Genomic DNA, 20,558 nt, shown 5'->3' on the forward strand with positions numbered 1-20,558 from the left:
CGATCAGATGATGTGTCAGGTTCAAGGGCCTGAATCACATGACACAGCAGCTGATTGTATAAAAATTAGTGCAAAAAAAACAAAACAAAAACAAGCTACACACTTCAGTGCAGACTCCTGTCTGACAGCATCAGCTGATAGTTTAGCCAGCCGGGCGATAAAAAGCCGGCCACACCGCTCGACTTATAGTGTCAGCTGATTCCGTCAGGTGACTGCATCAGCTGATCATCGCCAGGTCTGAGAAAGAGAGAGAGAGAAAGAACAGAGAGAGAAGATAGAGAAAAGAGTGAGAAATGAGAGAGAGGAGAGAGAGAGAGAAGAGAGAGAGAAGAGAGAGGAGAGAGAAAGAGAGTGAGAAGAGAGAGGGGAAAGAAGAGAGAGAGAGAAGAGAGAGAGGAGAGAGAAGGGAGAGAGAAGAGGAGAGAAGAGAGAGAGGAGAGAGAGAAGAGAGTGAGAAGAGAGAGGAGAGAGCGAGAGAGAGAGGGAAAAAGAGAAAAAGAGAGACTGAGAAAAAGAGAGAGAGAGAAAAAGAGGGAAAACGAGAGAGAGAGAGGAGAGAGGGAGGGAGAGAGAGAGAGAGAAAGAGAGAAAAAGAGAGAAAGAGAGAGAGAGAAAGAGAAAGAGAGAAAAAGAGAAAAAGAGAGAGAGGAGAGAAGAGAGAGAAGAGAGAGAAGAGGAGAGAAGAGGAGAGAAGAGAGACAGAAGAGAGAGAGGAGAGAGGAGAGAGAGCAAGAGAGAGAGAGGGAAAAAGAGAAAAAGAGAGACTGAGAAAAAGAGAGAGAGAGAGAAAAAGAGAGAGGGAGGGAGAGAGAGAGGAGAGAAAGAGATAGAGAGAAGAGAGAGGGAGAAGAGAGAGAGAAGAGAGAGAGAAGAGAGAGGAGAGAGAGAGAAATAGGGAAAAAGAGAAACTGAGAAAAAGAGAGAGAGAGAAAAAGAGAGAGAGGAGAGAGGAGAGAGAGAGAGAGAGAGAGAGAGAAAGAGAGGGGGAAGAGGAATCAATGGTGGAGATCGCCACCCAATATGTCACCACATGTCATAAGCTGAGGGTAACATGAGGCCCCTAAATGGACTTTTAGAGCCCAAATTGTGCCCCCAACTCCCCATAACCCTGATCTCCTCCCACCCAACTTACTGTATTTTTCTTGCTTTGGCAACACTAATTGTATTTTGGTCCTGCCAATAAAGCATATTTGAATTTGAATGTGAGAGAGAGGAGAGAGAGAGAGAAGAGAGAGAGGAGAGAGAGGAGAAAGAGGAGAGAGAGGAAAGAGATAGGGAGGGAGGGAGAGAGAGAGAAAGAGAGAGAAAGAGAGAGAGTAAAAGAGAGAGAGAGAAAGAGAGAGAGAGAGAGAGGGGAGAGAGAGGAGAGAGCAATGCAGCCTCATTCCTTGAACTGCTCCGATTTTAGAGGTGTGTCCCGCGGCTCACAGCTCATGTCCGGCTCCTCCCCTCAGTGCATAATTAAATTAAATTATAATTATAAATATATAATAATTATAATTTAAAATTAAAATAAAAAAATAAATTAAATTCTTTACCGGGACCGGCAATAGAACTCATTAAGTTATGTTTCATAGGCGAGCGCTCTATCCACTGAGCTACTGCCTCTATTGTTAAAGATAGGCAGATTTGGTAATCTTGAAGTCTGCATTGCTGAAGTCTCTGCTGACCGCGCGATTCACTTCATTGCTACGTGGAGCTGATATAGAGCACTCGTGTTCTGTAGCAGAGCTGACAGTGTCGTTGGGATTACGTTGGACCTGGAGGGGTATTTGGGGATTAATAAACTGGTAAAGTTGGTGTTTTTTTGTCTTTTATTCCAAATAAAGGATATTTCGCTGTGTGAGTTTCTTTACTTTCACTTACAGTTTAATCATGGAAGGTATCTCGGGGAGACGCCTGGCATGATTAAATTCATTATTACCCTGATTGCCACCGCACCAGGGCAATTCGGGATGAGCTGGGTGGAGTCCCGGGACTGTCGCATCTAATGGATGCGGTAATTCCGGGCGGCTGCTGGGTGATAATGTTAGGCTGGAGGGCTCACCATACCGTGGCGCTCCCCATCCTGACAATACCAGCCTCCAGCCGTGTGGCTTTATCCTGGCTGGTATCAAATATGGGGGGAACCGCATTTTTTTTTTTATTATTATTATTTATTTATTTATTTTACTACACGATATAGCCCGCCCGCCGGCAGCTGTGACTCATCGTGGGGGCGTGTCTGACTGCAACCAATCATGGGTGCCGGTGGGCGGGGAAAGCACGAAATACCTGATTGAATAATGAAGCAGCAGCCATTTTCTAAAGAGGAAAAGACGCCGCAGATTTCTGACAGCCATGCATCGAGACACCCGTGATCGGTGAGTAGGAAAGAGAGAGGGATTGTGCTGGGGACGCAGGACGCATGCAGACAGCAACGTGTGCACATAGCCTTACTGTGAAAAGCCACGTTTTTGTTGATCGAACTGTTCTCGAACCTAACTCGAACTGTCGAGCTTTTAGCAAACAGCTCGAGTTCGAGCTCGAACACCCTCCAAAATCACTCGAACATGATATTGGCAAATCTCGAACATCACTCATCTCTACTCATAAGTGACTGGATCCAAGGTTGCTTGATACATTAGGCCCTGCTGTAGAAAGAGCAGCTTTCTCTGTTCCCTGAGGCGTTCCAGTTGTACATCAGCTCTCTTCCTCCGGATTCTTTCTGGCGCCTGTCCACCAGAAAGGTAATCCAAAAGTTCTCCAATGATTCCGTTCTCAGGCTGGAGATTCTGATTCTGCCAGAGCTCTTTTTCAGTGGGAGGCAGGTGATCACCTTACTTGGAGAAATCAATAGTCCTAGGAATCTGCAGTTTGACTGGTTGGGCCTTTTGCCTGTCAAATTGGGTAGAATAAGTGACCATCTCCATATCTTCCCACTGATCATCTAGGGAATTGAGCTCCGTCCAAGCAGGCATCGTGAAAAAGGCATCAGCATTATCATTGTCCTTGCCTGACCAGTATCTAATAATAAAGCTGAAGTTGGCCAAATGGGAGGCCCATCTCTGCTGCAGAGTTCCCAGATGGGCAGAATTTACATCCGCCAACGGGTTGTTGTCTGTGTATACGGTGAAGGCCGAGGCAGCCAGATAGTCCTTAAATTTCTCAGTTACTGCCCAGACCAAGGCCATTAACTCCAGTTTGAAGCAGCTATAGTTCTTAATCGTTTTGCTCTGGTTCCTTTAGTGAGCGACTGGTATAGGCAATAACCGTTTCCTTTTCTGCCTGTGTGCCGTCCCTGCAGCAGTCGAACTGCTCGGATCCGGGGTTGCTGTGGCTCAAGGGTCTCCGGACCCAGGGGCATGCGACCACTCGAATGTAAAAGGGAGTATTTACAGGGGATAAATGTTTGTGACGCCACCTACGGGTTGTGGTAATTGGAGTACCGCCGCTGCCGATAGGAGTACCAGGGTTGATGGTGTGGGGGCAACAAGGTGTCAGTCCCTTCGCAGGTAGGGATGGCCCCGGATAGTGGGGAGAGTAAGGAGGCATGGTAATCGGGTGGCTTGGCCTTGGGAAAGCAGGGTGCAGGGGTCAGGTTACTCACTGCGGTAATCTTGGTGTTGGATCAGGTAGAGTAAGCAGACACTCACACCAAAGTCTCTAGGTACCGCAGTCTCTGCGGGGGAACCCGTCCAGGTCCCGCTCCCACCGGTGTCACTTGGTAAGTCTGGAGCCCTGCCTCCATGCACAAATTGATTGACCTTTATGGCCCCTCGGCTTGAAGTGTTCAGGGCCCTGCTACCTGTGTGTATGGCAGCTGTGCTCTTGATGGCTGGCACTTGGGATTTTAGTGGGTTGTGTGCTTTGGAGAACCCTATCCCCCGCGGTGTGCTGATGCCTTCAATCTCTGAGCTCTTGGGGAAAGTTCATAAAGAGACTGTCCTCCACAGGTTAATTATCAAGGCGCCTGAAGCTCTTCTCTGATTTAGGGTCCTATACCCCGCTGTGCTCGGTACCGGTAAGGTAATTGGGCTTTCTGGTTCCGACAGTCCTCCTAGACTGTGTCCATTACACTACTGTCCAATGTTCATAATACCAGTCCCCGACTCCTGTGGTCCCAGACCACCGTCTGCGACCCAACCTGTCGCCTCCCTGGTAAATCCAACTCCCCAGCTCCTCACTCTTTAAGGGCTTCTTCTTCTCCTAGGTGGGCAGCCGTGCTCCAACTTGACCAACCCACTGATGTGTCTGTACAGGTCATGGTGTGAGGTGTGGTTGGGATTTGTAGTGCGGATGTTAGTGACACCATTGTTGGGAACCTGGAACCATGGGAAGTAGGCCTTGCACCCTTGGTGAGGATTGCAGTACCCTGTGGCACCCTGATATATTCAGGGGCACCACATTCCCCCTAATTAAACGTAGCTCGTCCCCGAGCTACAGAGCACCTAGAGTTTTATTTTTCAGGAACTGGAAAAGATAACAGGTTAAATATTCTTCCCGCACAAGGGAGGCAATACACTTGAAACATTACAAACTCTCAGAGTTTATTTAAGAACAACTGGGAACGCTATCGGTTGTAGCGGTAGCTGGTAGCTCAGCCTACTGTGATGTAGCTACTTCCTGTGACAGTCCATTACTATTGTCCCTTTCCCTTCAACCCACCACCCAAAACACCTGAACCCTGGTACCACCGCTAGCCATGGTGTCACACCACCCCGAGTTTCTTGTTGTGTCCGTGGTGACAAGGTTGAAAACGCGGATGGTTCAGGGGACGACTCTGGTAGGCACAGTCCTAGGGGACGCACAACTGGTAAAGTCATTTTACAACTCTCTTTAACACTTTTCCTTCACATGTAATCTGGTAGGCATTACCCTTGCTCCACCCTCCACCAAGAGTCTCTGGTACCACCTCCTAGTGGCACACCATATGGGACCCTGATGGCTTTTTTATCTTTAACAAGCAATATGAAAAGGTTCAACAAGGATGGCAAAACACTCCTTTTTAACCATTAGCTTCATTGCCGCCCTCCACCGAGGAACCTGAGACCATCTTGCGTCACCCAGGTCCCTGATGGCCCTTCTCACTTAAACAGAACACTGTAGAAGGGGTTAACAAGTCCCATGTTCAACATTTAAACTTCAAAATTCTTTCAAGCCATCACTGCTGCTGAGAACCGGTTCCGGCTCCCTGGTGTCGGCCGTTCCCCGGACATACAGGTGCAAAATGTCCCGGCAGGCCGCAGCGGCCACAAATTGGCACCAGAACATCAATGGTGTCAGCCAGAGACTCGTCATCTGAGGTGGATTCCTCTTCACACTCCATCACCAGCACCTCCGGCACCGAACGTGCCGACACAGTAGCCGTTCCCTCCAAAGCGCGGAACCCAGGCTGCTTCTGGTGTACTGGAGCCTGAGTCCATCTCCTCCTCTGCAGCGTTGAACAGTTGAATCGGCTGTTCCGCAGCCGGGATAGCAGCGGCCGGGTGCTCTGTACTGAGGAACGGGCCCGGTGGTAGGGCCGGAGGCGCTGCGGCCTGCTCGTCTTCCGTGGTCGCTGGAGGTTCCGCTGTCAATGTCAGGGTTAGCAACTCAGCTGCACCAGCAGCCAAGGGTGGAGGAGGTGGCATGGCTATTGCGGTGGCCGGGGGCAGACCGGATTCTTCGGCCGGGTTGACCGAATGAATAGGAACAGGGTTACTGCTTACCCCCTTTCCACATGCAGGGCATCCGCTTCACGGTCCGGCACCGCCGCTGCCACGCTCCTCATCTCGACTCTCCAGTCGTCCAGCAGGAACAGGAACTGCGTCCGCATCCTCCTGCAGAGTCGCTCCGTCTCCTCTTCAATCCAGGTAGCTGTCCCTGGAACAGCACATTCAGGTGACCTGGCGCCGACATCTTGCTGCAAGTTCCAGGAACTTTTTCTGCAGAGTCCTGGTGTCCTGCATCTGGGAAAGCACTGCTCCTAAGCCTTTTTTGTTGGCATCCGTATACAGGTTAAAGGGTAAACTGTAATGTGGATACCTCAGGACGGGTGGCTCAGTCAGCTTCTCTTTCAATACCTGGAATGTGGCTTCTCCGTCAACAGTCCAATCCACTGGTAATCTGGCCTCCTGGCAGTCTTTAGGTTGCGGACTTACTATCTGGGCAAATCTCCAGTAGTAACTGGCAAATCTCAGGAAACTCTTCAATTCCTTGACTGTGGTAGTAACAGGCCAGTCTCTCATTGCAGCTAGCTTGTCTGAGTTTGGCTGGACTCCAGAAGCAGTCACATTGTGGCCCAAATATTTTACTTGGGGCTTCAGGAGGAAGCACTTGGAAGGTTTTATCTGCAACCCATGTTAGGTTAGGGTCTGGAACACTTCCGGAAGATGTTGCAGATGTCCGAATTGCATATAGTTAAATTGAAAGAGGTCCATTGGTGTTGTGAAGGCAGTTTTCTCTTTGTATTTTGGGGCCAAAGGAACTTGCCAGTAGCCACTAGTCAGGTCTAAAGTGGAAAAGTAGGCCGCGGACCCTAAAGCTTCGAGAAACTCCTCTATCCGTGGCAAGAGGTAGGCATCTTTATGCATGATATTGTTGATTTTGCGATAGTCTATGCAGAATCATATGCTTCCATCTTTCTTCTTCACAAGGACAAGGGGGGCAGCCCTCGGACTGTGGCTTTCCCTGATCACATTTGCTATTTTCATGTCGTGGACCATTTTCTTTACCTGCTGGTACATGGCAGGGGGAACTGACCTGTACCTTTCCTTTATGGGGCGATGGTCACCCGTTGGGATGGTGTGCTGGATTACACTAATTTGCCCATAGTCCATGGGATGTTGGCTTCAGGCTTGTGAGTGTGTTTCGACTCCTCTAGTCCTCCCTGGATCTGTCTGTCTGGAGTGGTTTCATTGCTAACATTCAATGTGGTCCACCAGGGCGGTGAGGCAGGCATTCTCTACTTGGGTCGCTTGTTGTGACGCCATATGAAAGGTTTCCAAGAGATCCTCTTGGTGGACATTATACAGACTGGCTACAGCATAGTATTTCTTCAGATCCACTGGTTGGTCTCCAAGATTGATGAAACGAATGCGTACTTGTCCACTGGACACTGTAAGTAGGCTTCTTGCGGCTAGGACAAGTAGTTCATCTCTCATCACAAGAGGTTCAACAAGGGCCTAGTAGTCTTTTCCCCGCTCTCCCATGCAGGCTCTGCACCACACAAGTCTCTGTTCCAGGTGTAACCGGACTGGTTGGACATCCTTGATCCAAGCACGGTATATGTCCCAATTTTTGTTGGTAAACTTCTGTTGAGCCACCAGCACCTGCATGGTCTCATGAATAGCCTTCTGAGAGTCATTGGTGTCCTTTGGCAGGGTCTTTCATAGGGCTTCCATCACTCTAGTATAGCAGAGAACATTAGTGTCTAGAATCACAGGAAAGTTTTTTATTTTCTGGAACTTGGATTATTACTACTCCTTCCCTTGAGGGATTGGTCTCTCCAATCTGAAGCGTGGGTTCCCAGTAGCCCCATATGGCTACTGACTTTCCATTGGTAGCTGTGATGTGAAGCCAAGATTTTTGAGGTTGTGTCAGCTGAGCTCCTTTTCGACACACTTCAAATACCGTATGCCGGATAGTGGTCACTTGAGACTCATTGTTAATCAAGGCAGAGAAACTCACTCCATTAATGCTGACTTCAACTGTGGGGTGAGAGTATCCATGCTTCGGCATTCAGGCTCTCCTCCTGAGGGGCATCCCGCTGCCTCAGGGGGTAACCGCTTAACAGCCTGTAATCCTCTTCTCGGTGACGATTTTAATAGCAGAATTTACATTCTAGCCTTTGGGTACTCTTGTACCAGGTATCTGAAGACCTCTGTGGGGATTGGCGTTTGTTCTCTCTTGGTCCTAGAGGTGGCCGTTTATGTTCTAATCTTGGATCTTGGATCCTCTCTTCCCCGTCTAGAGGGGTACTCTAGTTGCTCCAACTACTTCCTCACCTTTTTCAGATTTTCGACGAGAAAAGAGAACTGATCAGCCAGGGTGGCTTCATATTCTGAAGGTGGGGCAAGGGCTCCTTGCTCAGCAATATGACTTGAATGGGGCAACCCTGTGGCAGCCTTAAGCTCTCCATTTTCCTGGGTGTCAGACTGAGGCTTCTTCTCCAGGACCTCTATGGCCAATTCTTTGCATTCCGGGAAAGAAGTACGCGGACGCTGGATGAACAACATCTTTAGTTGACACTTCAGAGTTTTGTCCAACACACCTTCTATGAATTGTTCTCGAAGAGTCTGATCTTGACCCTCAGCTTGTCAAGGGTCCACATGGATGATGGCACTTAAGGCTTCCTGCAGTGACAGGGAAAAGACTCTGAGGGACTCTTGTTTTTTTTTCCTCTTTCCAAAAAAATGCTTCTTCAATTCTGAAGTAGTCCTTGATTCAAAAGTGACCTTTTGTCTCTCTAGGATCTTATCTACGGTTTGGCGTTCAAGCCGTGGTCAGTACTCACGGAGTCCTGCTTCCAGCAGAGTGAAGGCAGATAGCCGTAACGTACATGACTGAGGCAGTGATAGATCCAGGAAAGGGTTAAGGAGTAAGGGATGGGGTTTTTACCTAAGGAATGTGGTGGTGGGCGAGCGAGCAGGAGGAGAGACGGGGGGCAGGGGCCATATAAGAAATAGGTCCCATGTTAAGGTGTCATTCCTTTGTCCTGGACTCAAAGACTGAACCAGCAGTATGGATGCCTTGCTGAAGAGCGTTCAGGCCGCGGCTTTGACATGTAGGCCCGAATGGATTCAGGCCCAGCTAGACGAATTGCTGAAGAATGCCCGGGATACAGCATCTGTCCCTTCTGAACTTTCTGAACATCAAACTCTAAGAAGATCAAGACCTCCTGAGAGACTAACTTCTGAAATGGCCAATAGGACTCACAATAGGATCATAAGTCCTTCCGTTACTTCTAGGAAAAGAGCAAAGCGTAGCACGGCCTCTGATCCTGCTTACAAACCAGGAAGGAAACTACAGTACAAGAATAACAAGGGACAGAGAAAAGAGCCCGACCATCTAACCAGAGAGACACCAAGAAGTGCAAGGAGAAAGTCCGGCTCTACTGATGTGCCAGCCAGAGAAGCAGCCACACAAGCTACAACTGACGTGACGACAGCCCACGATGGATCCTTAGAACTTCCTCAACAAACTTTGCATCATTCTAGAGGACATCATACGGCCTCACCCCAGGAAATAAACCAACACGGGGGGATGGGCTTAGGACACACAACATTTCCGGATCCGGGTTCTCATTACACGAGGAGTGGTAGGAATCCAAAAAGACAACTGCGCAAAAGTACTTTAACCAGACAAAGACTTCTTCGGCCGGCTCAGGATGTGAGTCAGGCAATAAATCTACAGCTACAAGACTCAGAAGAGATTCCAGACAATGACTATGACACAGATAACGACTCCCCACTAGAGGGCAGCAGCACGCAGCACTTCAATAATGGAGGGGCTGTAGAGACTATAACTAATACGTCACGGACGGCTGGTCAACCTAGGACGCAGCCAGGTATTGGTGAGGGACGGCTGGTCAACCTAGGACGCAGCCAGGTATTGGTGAGAACACTTTTTCTTGTCCTATATCTAGTGTAAAATCACCTGTAATGAGTCCAGTGGGCGCAGTTGGGGGTACAGGTCCCGGCAATGTAGGATGGGATCTTAATTCAGTAGTACAGCAATTAGTGTCAGGGGTTAAGGAGGCTTTGAGTCAGTCTAGCTTACCCATAACCTCTTCTCCTATTGCTGCATGGTGCGGGAATGGTCGCCGGACATCGGAGGTGGTAAGTCAGTCGTGTGCTGATCCAGACACACAGGAGGACGCAGTAATTTCACAAGGGGTTACATTATCTGATGCAGCAAAAGGAGAATTATATGTATGTTTTGAGGGTCCTCTAGGAATTCATTTGAAACAGGAGGTTAGGGAGAAGATTTGGGCCGACGAATATGTGGAAATATTTTCATTATTGCCCTTAGAAAAATATAACTTGGATAGAGTAAGGTTTGATGAGAGGAAAAGAGAGGAACAAGAAAGACGGTATTGTCTCATCCCCCAAACATTTAGCAATTGGTTCCATGCCTTTGCCATATTAGCAAGTGTAATAGGCCAAAAAACTCCTGAACATTGCTCTGCCTTATTTTGTTACATGAATTCTATCGGGGAGGCGCACCGTGTGTATGGAGGTTTAGCATGGCTGCGCTATGATGAGCAGTTTCGCCAACGAAAGGCTGGTCGCCAAGGGATTCGTTGGGATCACAAAGATATTAGTTTATGGATGCGTCTCATGACAGCGCCACGTGGGGTTAATCAGCCCTTTCAGGGCTATGTCGGCAGATCATCAGCAATCGGATTGTCGGCAGCAAACAGAAAAGGTTGCTGCTGGCAGTTCAATTATAGCCAGTGCAGATTCGGAAACACATGCAGGTACAAACATGAATGCAGCTTCTGTAGTGGAAACCATAGCCTATCCAAATGCTTTAAACGAAATAAAACCCCAACAGCAGAGATTAACCAAAAAGGGGGAAACCCCAATTAGACTCGGGGAGATGGTGGGCTATCTAAGCAGGTACCCAGATAGAAAAGCAGCACAATTGCTGGGGGAGGGTTTCTCAGAAGGTTTTAAGATCCCATCTACTTCAGGCCCATTAACCTGTTCTCGTAACCTTGCTTCAGCTTATACATATTCTCACATTGTCTCCACAAAACTAAACAAAGAAATTGACCTGGGCCGCATGGCAGGCCCATTCCCCAAAATGCCAATAGAAAACTTAAGGGTCTCTCCATTGGGGGTGGTCCCAAAGAAGGAACCCAATAAGTTTAGGCTGATCCATCATCTGTCCTTCCCTCATGGAAGCTCAGTTAATGATGGAATCGATCAGGAACTTTGCACAGTCTCGTATACTTCATTTGATACAGCGATTGCATGGGTTCAGAAGTACGGCAGAGGAGCTTTAATGGCAAAAACAGACATTGAAGCTGCCTTTAGACTCTTACCAGTCCATCCAGAAAGCTTCCATCTCTTGGGTTGTCAGTGGCAGGGAATGTTTTATGTAGACTTGTGTTTACCGATGGGCTGCTCCATCTCATGCTCCTTGTTTGAATCATTTAGCACATTTTTGGAGTGGGTAGTAAAGAAGGAAGCCGGCGTGCGTTCTGTCCTGCATTATCTAGATGATTTCCTATGTATTGGTCCACCAAAGTCATTTGTTTGTGCTTCATTATTGGCAGCGATTCAGTCGGTTTTTAAGTGTTTTGGAGTACCGTTAGCATCAGATAAAACAGAAGGCCCGTCTACACTTATCAAGTTTTTAGGAATTTTGATTGACAGTGAAGCAATGGAGTGCAGATTACCGGATGACAAGGTCAGTGATCTGCTGGAGGCAGTCAGAGAAGCTAGATCTCACCGTAAGATCAGATTAAAGGATCTACAATCGCTGTTAGGAAAAATGAACTTTGCGTGTCGCATTATTCCAATGGGTAGAGTTTTTTGTAGGCGCCTAGCTGCAGCTACCTCAGGCATAACCTTTCCACATCACTTTGTGCGGCTGGCTAGAACATTAAAGGACGATCTGGCGGTATGGGAACAGTTCTTAATAGAGTTTAATGGGAGGTCATTGTGGATCAGACCACCGGTTTCAAATTTTGATCTAGACATCCACACTGATGCAGCGGGGTCAACTGGTTTTGGTGCATATTGTTCGGGACAGTGGTGTGCAGATAGGTGGCCAGAGAGTTGGAGAAACAATGGGTTAACACGAAACTTAGTACTCCTTGAATTGTTCCCCATAGTGGTTGCTTGTGAAATTTGGTACAATATTTTCCAAAACCGAAAAGTGAGATTTCATTGTGATAACTTGGGAGTTGTAGAAGTCATCAACAAACAATCAGCGTCTTCCCTGCCTGTTGTTACGTTGCTGCGTCATCTAGTGCTGCGCTGTTTAAAGTCAAATTGTCAGATTACAGCTGTGCATGTCCCCGGTGTTTGCAATTCTGTGGCTGATGCTCTGTCTCGTTTTCAGTGGGACAGATTCCGTTCGTTAGCCCCGATGGCAGAGGTACAAGGCAAGAAGTGTCCGGATTTTCTGTGGTCACTGCCAGTGACACTGCATACGCTCTGATAGAACGGTCTGTGGGTGTAAGCACATGGCAGAGGTACCAGTCAGCATGGAGGGAATGGGAAGACTTGTGTGCTCTAGTGGGACATGATGCCAGTGTACATGACAATGTTTCCTTGTTGTTATTTTACATTAGCAGGGCCTTTGTGGATGGTACTTCATTGTCCAGTATTGATAGTAAAATGTCTGGATTAGCTTTTTGGTTTAAGTTGCTCGACTTCACTGATTACACAAAGCATTTTTTAGTTAAGCAGGCCCTAAAAGGTTACAGGAAAAGTTGTAAGAAGACCAGAGATAAACGGCGTCCGATTTCTTTCCAGTTATTGCAGCAGATACTGAGTGTACTAGGCCGAGTCTGTAGCAGTCCCTTTGAAGTGTTTCTCTTTAGTTGTGCATTCACACTGGCCTTTTTTGGCGCTTTTAGAATCAGCGAGTTGGTGGCGAGTAGCTCCACCAGAAGTGGGGGTCTACAAGATGAGGATGTGCATGAGTACACAGACAGATTGGAATGTTTTCTGGCAAAGTCAAAAACTGATCAACAGGGTAGAGGAAAATGGATCACATTGTTTCCTTTAAGCGGTTCCAGGGCCTGCCCGGTCATCTGTTTTTAGAAACTATGTCTCAAGAAGGCCAAATATCCAAGGTTCATTACTAATTCATGAGGATTGTAAGTCATTGTCACAATTTCAATTCACAGCAGTTCTTAAAAAATGCCTGACAATATTGGGAGAGTCTCCAAATGCATTCACTTCACACTCATTTAGGATAGGAGCAGCCACAGAAGCTGCTAGATGGGGCTTAGAGCCTGACATAGTTAAAAAAATCGGGAGATGGGAATCGAGCAGATTTAAGAGTTACATTCGATTACATTTATTATAAATGGCGTACATGTATATATATGTGTACATTGTGGTAATCCTATAGTAGTTGTGTCTTCATTTAGATAATTGTGTGATAATTGTGTTTTTGTTTTTTGTTTTAGCTGAACAGCAATGCCTGGTTTGGATCATGGGACATTCATTTGTTTTTTGGGGGGCCTTACGTGCAGCAGTCAGGCCTAATGGCAAACAGTTGGGGTTGCCCAGTTCCTTGGCACGGGTGACATGGATAGGAAAGAGGGGAATGCAGTGGCATCAGCTGTTAAAAGAAATCCAGTATCATGTGGAGTTCTACCGCCCCCGGACGTCTTACTTATCCATTTAGGTGGTAATGATTTAGCAATAAGAACATCAAGACATTTAGTTAGGAACATAAAGCTTGATATTTTGAATTTATGGAGGTCTTACCCAGAAACAGTGGTGGTCTGGTTGGATATAGTAGCTAGACAAATGTGGAGAACAGCGCGATCAGTGGCTCGCATCAATAATACAAGGATAAAGGTTAATAAAAAAATAACAAAATTTGTGTTGGAAAACGGAGGGGTGGCCATACGTCACCAGATGCTGGAAAATACAAAGGAACATTTTTGGAGAGATGATAAGGTACATCTTAATGACATTGGCATTGATATATGGATGTTGGGAATACAAGAAGGAGTAGAACGAGCCATTAAGTTGTGGAGGAACTCACTCTTGTAAGGTGTCACAAGAGCGAGTCTTGGCGGGATGTGGTTGTTTAAACCCCCTCTTTGTTGGTTGGAGAATTATGTTTTTAATGGGGTCCCTGGGCCAGAGCTCAGCGGACAGTGGAATATGGGTCCCTGGGGAGGAGCTCAGTGGACAGTGGAATAGATGGGTCCCTGGGGAGGAGCTCAGCGGACACAAGGAAAATGATCAAGGGGTATACCCAGATTCCCCCTTGAGCTAGGTGTACACGGCGGAGGGGGATATGGGGCTGGGATTTATAACAACCACATCTCTGGGCCGATAATCTTGTTTTTTCTTGTTGATGTTTTTTCTTATTAAAAATAAAGGGCTGCTGTGGCCAAAATTTTAATCCATGTCACGCAGTGTGTGGTGTCTTATTTATTAGGTTACCAGGAGCGCAATTCACTAGTCCATCAGTCAAGCAGAGTGAAGGCAGATAGCCGTAACATACATGACTGAGGCAGTGATAGATCCAGGAAAGGGTTAAGGAGTAAGGGATGGGGTTTTTACCTAAGGAATGTGGTGGTGGGCGAGCGAGCAGGAGGAGAGACGGGGGGCAGGGGCCATATAAGAAATAGGTCCCATGTTAAGGTGTCATTCCTTTGTCCTGGACTCAAAGACTGAACCAGCAGTTGTCCCACCCACCCTCCCTATAATAAAGGGAAATGTATCAATATCAGGACTTTGCAACACTGTCAATATTCTAACAATGTTATTGGTATTCAACATCATCGGTATTTTATCAACATTATTAATATTGTATCGTATTGTATCAATTGTTATCAGTAATGTATCCAAATTGACAATGTCATATCAACATATTAATATTGTATTAACATTTTAATATTGTATGTTACAGCAGCATTTGGCGGCGGCGGGATGTGGTTGTTTAAACCCCCTCTTTGTTGGTTGGAGAATTATGTTTTTAATGGGGTCCCTGGGCCAGAGCTCAGCGGACAGTGGAATATGGGTCCCTGGGGAGGAGCTCAGTGGACAGTGGAATAGATGGGTCCCTGGGGAGGAGCTCAGCGGACACAAGGAAAATGATCAAGGGGTATACCCAGATTCCCCCTTGAGCTAGGTGTACACGGCGGAGGGGGATATGGGGCTGGGATTTATAACAACCACATCTCTGGGCCGATAATCTTGTTTTTTCTTGTTGATGTTTTTTCTTATTAAAAATAAAGGGCTGCTGTGGCCAAAATTTTAATCCATGTCACGCAGTGTGTGGTGTCTTATTTATTAGGTTACCAGGAGCGCAATTCACTAGTCCATCAGTCATGTAGCTGGCCAATTAAGATCTGCACTTTCTGCTCCTCAGTGACAGGGTACAGTTTGAAGGTAGCCTGAATTCTCTCTCTGAACTCTATGTGTGTGTGAGATGCTCCCTCATAGTGGAGGAGCCAGGGGGCCCCAAAGTAATATGGCATGGCCAGAGGCATAATACAACTAGCTGCTTTTGCTGCAGAGGATGAACTAGTATTCACTTGGGTCAGTGATGAGGCTTCTCGCTTCATGGTGTGGCTATCTTCACTGCAAGACATTGCACTCAATATCCTGCACCAGACTAGATGGGTCACTTTGAGCTAACTCAAAATTTTGCTATGTGCAACAGCCGAGAAATGGGAGTGTTGCTCCTTAAGAGTTGCAGTGGCAACTTGCTTTGTTAAAATGGGCTATACCAAAGAGCAGTTAAAGGTTAAGACAGTCTTTTCCCCCTTGGATTCTCCAGCAGTACTCACTCAGACCTCTGTAGCATGATCTTACAAGCTGCAAGGATACAGTAACCGCAGTGGCGCATGCGGCGGCAGGTCTTTATTCTCAGGCAAAGAAAGTTCTTCTAAGATTGGGTTAGTTCAGCCCAAGGAGAACATAAGGCACTGAAGTAAACATCCTATTCATGATGCCAAAATTTTAGATGTAACATCCGTCACACCCAAGTAGTAGGTGCAGGAGGCACTACTAAGCTGGAGTCACATGATACTAGGGCATCCAATGCGAGTGCATCGGATGTGATATGCTAATGACCCTCAGCTCCCTCTGTGCTGCCAGCGTGAGCTGAGTGTCATGCAACTGTGATCCAATCCTGCGATGAGATCACAGCTGCGGAGGAGAGGGAGGGATTAATCTCCCCATCTCCTCTATTGTCAGTGTGCCGCCCCCGTGCCAGCAGCCGGCGCTGCTCAGGCCCGGACCTTCAGGGGTGGTGGCTCGAGGGTCTCCGGACCCAGGGGTCTCGCGGACACGCAGAATAAAAATGGGGGACGTAGATGTACGGGCTAGGCCGTAATAGGTTTGTGACGCCACCCACAGTGTGTGGTGAGGTGGGACACCACCGCTGCTGTTACGGGGTACCCGGAGGAGATGTTGTGCAGGAAGATGTTAACCCCTCCGTGGGCAGGGATGGTGGCCCCGGGACCCGATGGCTCTGGTGCAGGGGGAATGACGACCGCAGGGGGTGCTGGTGTACTCACTGTTAGTAAAACACACAAGTCTCTGGTAAACCAAGGTGGTGGTGGCCGGTGCTGCGGCTGGTTGCGTTCGGGATCCCCCACCCAGCTGGTGGTCTCTATCCTTTTCCTGCACCATTGTGTAAGGTGGACTTTCCCAGTATAAAAACTCAGGAGTCTGCTCCCGGCTGGATTTGGCCTAAGGAGCCGTGCCCACAGACGCTGGCCCGTGAGATCTATGGGCCCTAATCGGTTGGCTGTTGTCTTCTATGAGGGACTTTGGGTGGGACAGGACCTCTAGTCCTGGCCTCAATCGGTGAATTAACCAGTTCCATTTGCTTCTGTTTCCTGGCTTCAGGGTCCGAGTATCCCCCTTTGTGCTACGGTTTCCGGGTCGGTTCCCCGTGTCGGTACCGGCGGGCTACAACCCTGGCCCGGTCCACCTCGGTTCCACCGAGCCATCTTCCCGTCTCCTGTTGACGGAGACCACCGTCTGCCTCCTAGCCAAGGCACCAGGGCTCCTACCCTAGCACCGTTCAACTTGGACTTGACTGCTGGAGCTACCCCTAGCTCCAGCCCACACTCCTCTCCAAACTGAACTCTAAGACCAACTTGACTTGCTTTCCCACCCCCAGGCTGTCTGGACCCCTGGGTGGGCATGTCCCAACCACCTGGTCATGCCCACTGGTGTGTCTGTCTGTCCCTAAGGGGGGTGACTAGGGTTTACTGGTTGGCTGTGTGTTTACTAGTGAGGGAAGGTGTTATGCGGGCGCCTATTTGTGACTACCTGGTTTTGCCAGGGCATCACACTCCCCCTTGGTTAAACACAGACCGTCCGACCACCACCGGTTTATTTTTACTGCAAAGAGATAAAACAGGTAAAACATTTTACAAATATAATAACATATTTACATTTCAAGAATATTTTTGTTTTTCTTCCCTTACGGGAGGCAGGTTGCTTAAACGTTGCACATATAAACAACCGGGACGGGACGGACCAGGTCCTTCTCACTTCACCCACCCAAAACAACCTAACCCTGATGCCACCACTAAAACACAGGTTGGCACCCCTTGCCCAAGACCAGGGTAGGTCCGGGTGTTGCCCAAATGGCCCGGGTTTAAAGTTCCTTACCCGGCAGTCCTTTACAAGGGCCCCACGTCCAGGGGACCCTTGACCCGGAGGATAGTCACCGGTTTTGCTGGTGACAGGACCTCGGCCGACTCTACCGCAGGCCTGTCCTCCAATCAGCCTCTCCAGAGACTGCGGTTTGGTGAAAAGGTCGGTCTGGGGGCTATTTACAAGGCCCAATAGTTTATGGGTTGGCCTGCAAGTTCTCAGCCATTGTCCTTGATTTAACTTATAAAATGGGAAACTTTAAAGACACACTGTCCCAACGGGGAACTGAACTGTGGGTAGCCGGGAACCGCTACCACAACATCTTAATCTTCTTCATATCCAGGACTGGAGAGTGGCGGAGAGGGGTGGATGTGCAGCTGGGCTCCCAGGGTTACCCTTCTTCTAACATCCAGGGCAAACCACCCCCTCTCACCGCAGTGCCGTATGTAGGTCACCAGCTCTCCGGGCTCCAGGTCCCGGTCAGGATGGCCGACGGGCAGGTGCGGGTATACATCCCTCCGGGATACAAAGATCTTGGCCTCCATGCCCGGCTCGTATATGAATCCCCATCCTCTCCGGGGGTCAAAATGTCGGACCTGGCCTTCATGTGTCGGGCCCCTCACCCGGAAGGTAGCATTTCACAGATTGTCCTTCTCGGTGTAAGTCCGGGACAGGACCTCCGCCTTCCTCTTCTCCCGTGCGGCTATTTCCCTGCTCAGATGGCGCTGCTGCCACTTCCAGTATGGAGCGTCTGTGGCCTGCTCTGGTTCACTCTGCATGGGGGTTGGGCCCAGCCGGAGTCCCTACATGCCGGCTGCGACCGGCACCTTTGGCAACGGGGGACCCCGCTGTGTCGTGGCCTGCTCGGCTGCTTGGCAGCTGGAACCCTGCGGCGCCTCAGCCGAGGCTTAAAACGTGGGAGCGGCCAGCTTTGCCCGCTGTGCTGGCTTCCGGTCGGGAACCACCTCCGCTTTTGCCGGGCGGACTGCCGGGGCCGTTGTCATCTGGAGCGCGGCCTCTTCCGGGATCGGTGGCGGGTCCATGGCGGGATGGGGCACCTTCCGGACTCTGGTCTGCCGTGGAGCCGGTATGGGTGCCGGGACGGTGACTGGCTGGCTGTTGGCGGCTTTCTCGGGCAGGTCCTTGCGGGCCGGTGGAACGGACACCGCTACCAGTTCTGGTGGCAGCGCACCGAGCGGGGTGTCAGCGGCAGGTCCTGCAGCTATCGGAAGTCTATACACAGCCGGAGTGGCAGTACCGGAAAGAGGAGCTGGGAGCGGACATGGCACCGGGAGTCTGCTGACAGGTGAGTATGACATTTTTTTCTTCTACTTTTCACTTTTGATTTCGCAGCTGCTTCCATCTCCCACCCGGACATGGCGCCGCACGGGAGCGGACATTGCACCGGACGGGAGGTGGAGGCAGCGGTGGCGGTACTTGGAGGATTCACGCTTCTGTGTTTACTGACAGAAGGAATCCTCTTCCTGTATATGTCACTTTACTACTCACCCCTTGCGTTTATAGCTGCGTTTTTAGTCATAGAAATGCACTAAAACGCAGCTATATTTGCAATTTGCGTTTTTCATTGCATTTTTGAACATCTCATTGAACTCAATGGGTGGAAAACGCAGTGAAAAACTCAATAATAATTGAAATGCTGCATTTTTGTGGGCTCCAGAAAAACGCGGCTAAAAACAACCTTTGTGTGCAGACAGCAAAAATGAAAACTCATAGCCTTTACTGGGGAAGAACAGTCATGCAGTTTTCTGAGCAAAAACGCCACAAAAAATGCACTGTGTGAACTTACCCTTAGGCTATGTGCCCACGTTGCGTTCTATTATGCAGCGTGTAAGTCACTGCATGTGCGTCTCAGAACGCAGCCGAAAGCTGCGTTCTGAGACCCATTGTAACTGCAGAATTCCTGCTGAATTCATGTGTTCTGTATGCTTCCAGAACGCACATTTTTGACAGTGCGGTCCCACTCAGCTCTGCTGCATCCCCATAGACTTGCAGCAGAGCCAAGTGGGACGGCACTGTCAAAAAGAGCATGGCTGGGTGCGAGACAGAGCCGCGTGATCAGAATGAACTCGGATGAACTTCACCCGACTTCATTGTGATCGCGTGGCTCTGTGCGTGTGCCGCGGCTTGATTTGTGATCACAGGTGAAGGACTCACTGGAGACCGCAAATCTCCTGAGTGACTGAAGTGAGCCGCGCAATCACCGGTGCCATCACTCAGGTTACCCGCGGCCAGCTTGAGTCTTCCACCCGAGACCTGTGGCCGCGGGTAACCTGAGTGACGTCTCCACTGACAGTGCGACTCACTTCAGTTGCCGCGTGGAGTTCACAGAGAGCGGCGGTGTTCTACGTTCGCTCCTGTCAGCTTCATGTAGAAGAGCTGGATGCGTCGAGGGACCTCATGAGGATTACGCCGGACCTGGGTGTTTGGGGATTTTAATAAAGTGGTGAAAGAGGGTGTTTTTTTGTCTTTTATTTCAAATAAAGGATTTTTTTGGGTGTATGTGTTTATTTACTTTCACTTACAGGTTAATCATTGGGGGTGTCTCATAGACGCCTGCAATGATTAACGTAGGACTTAATGGCAGCTATGGGCTGCCAATAACTCCTTATTACCTAGATTGCCACCACACCAGGGCAATTCTGGATGAGCCGGGTAGAGTCTCCGGACTGTTGCATCTAATCGATGCAGCAATTCCGGGCGGCTGCTGGCTGATATTTTTAGGCTGGGGGGCTCCCCCATAACATGGAGCTCCCCATTCTGAGAATACCAGCCTTCAGCCGTGTGGCTTTATCTTGGCTGGTATCAAAATTGAGGGGGACCGCACGTCGGTTTTTTTAAATTATTTATTTATTTTACTGCACTACATAGACCTGCCCACCGGCGGCTGTGATTGGTTGCATTGAGACAGCTGTCACTCAGCATGGGGGCGGGTCTGACTCAAACCAATCATAAGTGCCGGTGGGCGGGGAAAGCAGGGAATACCAAATTGAATAATGAGCTGCCGGAATTTTCAAAAGCAGGAGAAGCCGCCGCAGTGTGATAGCCATGCAGCGCCGCGCCGGTGTTCGGTCAGTGAGTGGTGAGTATGAGAGAGGGGGGAGAGGGATAGACCGACAGAGAGAGAGAGACCGACCGACAGGGAGACAGAGAGACCGACAGACAGTCAGAGAGAGAGACCGACATTGCAACCAAAACGCACAAAGGAAGTGATATGTTGCTTTTTAGAACGCAGCGTCTTGGCAGCAGCCAAAA

Source organism: Anomaloglossus baeobatrachus, chromosome 1 (assembly GCF_048569485.1).
Source record: "Anomaloglossus baeobatrachus isolate aAnoBae1 chromosome 1, aAnoBae1.hap1, whole genome shotgun sequence".
Classification (NCBI taxonomy): domain Eukaryota; kingdom Metazoa; phylum Chordata; class Amphibia; order Anura; family Aromobatidae; genus Anomaloglossus; species Anomaloglossus baeobatrachus.